The sequence below is a fragment of the Cupressus sempervirens genome, chromosome 4 (genome assembly GCF_028749045.1).
Source record: "Cupressus sempervirens isolate cs-2001-9-10 chromosome 4, ASM2874904v1, whole genome shotgun sequence".
Classification (NCBI taxonomy): Eukaryota; Viridiplantae; Streptophyta; class Pinopsida; order Cupressales; family Cupressaceae; genus Cupressus; species Cupressus sempervirens.
This window is the reverse complement of record NC_143121.1, coordinates 173,075,615-173,081,278: the sequence shown is the minus strand read 5'-3', so window position 1 is coordinate 173,081,278 and position 5,664 is coordinate 173,075,615.

The following is a 5,664-nucleotide window of genomic DNA, read 5'->3' as shown; positions in this document are numbered from 1 at the left end:
AAGGGTTTTGAGAAGAGAGAATGTAGGGAAAGGCTTCGAGAAATAAGGGAAAGAATGCTGAAAGATATTATGTCCCCTCTGATGATGAACTCTTAATTAAGAGGTTGGAAAGAAAAATAATAAAAGAGCTTGCTCAAGATGTAGGTGATGAGAATGATATCAAGGAGGTGGACCTGGATAGGGTCAAATAGGGGAAGCTTGAGGACTACTTTGAGCATAACAGGGACAAGGATGACCAAGGGTTCCTAAAGGGAATCATGGGTAACCCAGGGACAATGGTGAAGGATATTGGTACCCTTAAACAAAAAATACAAGATATATCAAGGGACTTTGACTAGCTCAGCAACATGACAAGGGGGGAGAGAACACTGGGTCAGCACATTGATAGACTCTCTGAGGTCATTGGGAGGTAAAGAATTTGATGAAGTGTGTGCCAACAATGGAAGACAAGAATAGGAACTTAGATTAGTTAGGCAAATATCTTCAAAAAAGGATGGATGGTCTGGATTCTAGAGTGAGTAACATGGAGAAAATAGTCAAGAAACTGATAGATCAAAAGTGCATTATTTTGAAGAATATGGCTGACAACTTCAACACCCTACTAAACAAGTTGGAACATAGTAAAGGCTAAGACTTCCATGTTGTGAATAAAGACCAGAGCCCAAGCAAACACACAAGAGTTAATTCCAAGAAGAATGAAGGAGTGGAAGCAAAAAAGTTGGCTGCTATGAAAGCTTCTATGGAAAATATGGACATCTTGGTAGACCAAGAAGCAGACCTTTTGAAGACACTGTAGTTGTCTGGAGGCTATCTTTTTGCTTTTCTTTTGTTGTCTTTTAGTGCATAGTTATATTCTAGCCTCTTGTTTTCTAGCTTATTATGTATGTTCTCTTTTGGCATTGAGGCCTTCTGTTCTCTAAACTTTTGTGTTCTTATTTCTCTTATACTTTGTTAAAGGTTTTGGGTCCTTTAAAACCTATTTTTATGTAATCAAAACAAAAGGAATATGAGACTAAAGCATCTAACTCATCCACTCCACTATCTCTTGATGACCTTATAGGTGATGATGATGATCAATCTAACTTGATCTCATCTTTGAACAAATTGATTGAGAAGAATAGGAAAGTCAAGAGTCTACAGAGAGCATTAATGAAAGTGACTGACAAATTGCACAACACTTTGGTAGCCAAACATACAGAAGTAAACCCTAAATAGAGAGCCAAAGCTGTAGTAAAATCATTTGATGATGAATTTACTAATTTTTTGAATGTTGTAGAGTCTAAGGCTCAAATTTCTCATGATACTAATCTTTTTAGCACTATTTGTTAGAACATAAAGAATGATTTGATGAGTTTTGATACTTATATATAGGAACTCCCAAGATGTCAACGGAAAGGTATTGTACATTAAATGCACTTTATCTCATAGGTTGACTAAAGTTTTGGATAATAAAATGGAAGGGAATCTGAGTGAACTAGAAGCTCTGAAAAATCAGTTACAACAACCCTATAGTAGAGTTGATGTTTTTGAAGGACAAGTTGTCAGTGTTCACATTGATATCAAGAAACTGCAACTTGAGAAAGAGTGAGAAGAGTGTTAGATTTCAGCCAATCTATAGCTCTAAAATTATCAACCATTGAGATACAATTGAAGGAATGTGTCAAAGAAAAGGACACTTATTCCAATTTCATATACTCTGACCATAATGCAGTTGAGATTGCATCATATGCCTTATGTGCAATTCTCACTATAGCTGAAGTAGTCAAGAACACATGGGAGAAAGGTATGGATAGTTATGAAGATGATAGGTAGCGAGACATAAATTTTTTATAGTTTTTTTTTTACAGCAATTAGCAAAACTTTTTGACAATTTTTGGACATTCCAACCTTTGTCATTGATGTCAAAGGGGGAGACGTTGTGTAAGAAATTTTAAATAAGTTATGCATTTTGTAGTCATGTTAAAAGGGGGAGCATTTGTAAGATGAAGCATTTGTAATAGATAGTAAGTATAGTAATGTTGTAAGTTGTGTTAATTTTTTTATACTTCGCCAATTTTCCTACTTTTTGTCATCAATGCCAAAGGGGGAGATTGTTGACAATTGGCCATATGTAGATATGTAAATGTTGTCATTAATGACAACAAATGTTGTACATACTTATAGTAAACCTCATAAATAAAGATACTTAGCTTTTTGGTACATAGAAAATTGTCTAAGTATAGAAATGGTTTACAACAGTATATTATTTTATGTATAAATTGTTTATATGATGTTATTCTTGAGAGAGAAGATATATAGAAATAGTATACATGTTTATGATGATGTGTATAACCTTAGACATCAATGCAAACAGTATGGAAAAGAGATATTTAAGATGTACAAAACATCTGAATGAAAGGTAAAATAATTATTTTGTTTACAAAATAATTACTTGACCAATTAGGTACGACATCCTAGATGTTTACTCTAAGTTGTGAAAGTTTATTTTGGTCCTAGTTGACCTTGCAACAATTTGTGAAAGGCATGGTATTTATGCAAAGACATCTTGTAAGATTATGATGAAGTAACGTGCAAAATTTATGAATGCAAAGTTTTGTATCATATGTAGAAGTGAATTTTGATATCCTAATTTGTGATCTGAGATTGAGCTAAGGTCGGCGATCAGCTGAAAGAAGGTACACCATCCATACTTCTATATTCAAGGAACTTTAATTACTTGTTTTGGCAATGAGCTCTTCTTGCACACAGTGTACCACAACTCCTAACAAGGATTCAAAGTCTCCTAATAGGGACTCTTATGTATTGAATGTGTTTATAGACTTCTAACAAGGTCCATCCTCTAACAAGGAATATATATATATATATATATATATATATATATATATATATATATATATATATATATATATATATATATATATATATATCAGTATATCTTTGTGGGCATCATTCCCAACCGGGGTTTTCCCTCTGATCAAAGGTTTCCCTAGTTAACAAATCTGATGTAATTGTGTATGTGCATCTTATTATGGTTGTTGTTTACTTTGGTTGCATGGTTAAAATTAATTAAGGTTGGTAAATGTTTTAATTGGATAACTGATTCAAAACCCCCCTCCCCCCCCCCCCCCCCCCCCCCCCAACCAGTTATCTTGGTGGACTATTATTTCTAATACACTTTTCTTGTAGACCCTATCACAAAACCTTCATTAATTGTTGCACCTAATTATCCATCCATTAGAAATCACCTTAAGCTCATTGACTGATAATTAGGGGATAATTTCTACAACAAGTCAAGTTGTAATACTATCATTAGGATTCAACTGTGTAGGTTTTGAGTCAAACATATTGACCCATCTTCCATGGTTAGTGGTTCACGAGAACCAAACTCTTAGAAGAATAAATGGAACATTTGGAACTCATAACATCTAGGTGATTTCCATAAAGGTGAAGCATCTGGATATTTGAGGAGGTCACTCATCTCAATACCATTCTAAGTATGCTTAGTTACACAATTTTACTCCATGGTTAAGCCCACTTTATTTTTAACCCCATTTACAAAACCTTCAACAAGCATTGTTCCTTGTGAACCATTAATTATAAATTCCCTTAATCTCATTAATTGATAAGTGGGAGATATTTTCCACAATAAGTCACATTGTGATATTGCTACTAAGATTCAACTATATAGTTGTTTATCCAAACTCATTGACCCATGTTTCATGTGTAGTGATTCACAAGGATCCATCTCTCAATAGAATTAATGAAACACTTAGTACTTATTACACCCAAGTGATACACACATGGGTGAAGCACCAAAAATTTCCAAGAGGTCACCCATCTTAATACTACTCCAACTCAAGTATGCTTAACTACAAAATTTTCCTCCATGATTGAATCCACTTTACTTTTAGTCTCATTTGCAAAACCTTCTATAAGTATTATGCATTTTGAACCATTCATTTGACTTTCCAGGAGAAATATATCCTACTTAATAAAAAATGAATATAATTAGAAGAAATTGAAATGTTCAAATATAACAAGCAATGAATCTTCTTTCAATTTGTTGGTGTAAAGTTCTGGAGAAAAACTTAAAAATGCTTCTACCTATTACTAGTGAATCTACTCCTCGATATGGATCTCCAACCCCTCACTATGGTTCTTTCGCACCTCTACCTTTACTTCTAATTGATCAAACACGACTTTTGAATTATGACTTGATTATGGTGGTAACACTTACAAATGAGAGTTACCAAGATTTTAAATTATTTTTAAATTTAATAATCATCTAATGTTGTTCAATGGAGTATCTAGTTTTATTTATTTGAATAATATATATGTGTATTAATAATAAATGAATAAATGTATAAGAGTAATGGAGAGCTTTGAGAAAACAATTTAAAGTCAAAATATATGAAATGAAAATTTAGATTTTCATATAATTATAGTTAAATATTACACAAAGAAATATATTAGCTAGGATGGTTGAGAGAATTAAACATAGAACTGAATATTCTTAGCATAAATGTTGATGATATTCATATGGGGGAGTATGTTAGCATTGTTGTAGATATGATTATGATCTTATGTGTTGCATTCATAACTGTGTTTGTCATTCATGTCAACATATACATTGTTCTATGAAGATTACCAAATTTGTAAAAGAAGAAATATTTGGCATATTCAACAGTTAACAAGTTAGGTTTTGCACTTTAGAATATATTCAGTGATGTGTACAGATGCTACAATTATGTGTGCATAAAGAGATGTGAAGACATGACAAAGTTATGTGATGTTTTTTGTAGGTAGCTTTCAAAGAGAGTTTATGGAAACTAGGTAGTGGTAAATTGGTTATATCTTTTAGTAGAGATGGAAATTTGTTCATTGAGCTTAGAGGAAGGTTAGAGACAATGTCAAGATTCTATGTTCAAGATGGAAAAACCATATATGCATTTTGAGATGACTTATGAAGTCTGTTCAACATGTTGTTTCTTGTGAGCCGACTATTGCTAATATCTTTGAAGAAAGAGTTTGACTATAATGTAACATGTAATGTAACATATTAATGAGGTCATATAATATTGACTATAAATTTGGAAAGCCTTAAGGCCAACTCAATACTTATTTTAGAACTTTATATAAAGGAAAGGAAGTTTCCTCGTGGATTGTTATCCAGTGTGGATGTTTTATAACTAGTGAGATCATTTTATTGTGTATTTGATCTTGAATGTGAATTTGGCTAAGATTAGACCATAGATTGATTTTGGGGATGTACTATGAGCTTCAAAGGATCTACATTGGAAAATAAGTTGTTATCTAGTCAATTTAGAACTTTGATAGATTATCTTGAAGATTGTTTGGTAAAGATAGTTTGAGGCTATTTCAATAGTGGGTTAGTTGTACTTATTTTAACTCCTAATAGGGTCAACACAACTCCTAAAAGGATTGGAATCTCCTAACATGGATTCAAAGTCTCCTAATAGGGACTCATATGCATTTATTGTATTTCATTAGTTCCTAATAGAGTCCATCCTTTCACAAGGAACTTTTATATCAGTACATCATCTTGTGGGCATCATTCTCACCAGGGTTTTCCCTTTGATCAAGGTTATTAAAATATATGGTTTTATTGTTCATGATTGTCTTTTTTTAGTTGTCACATCTATT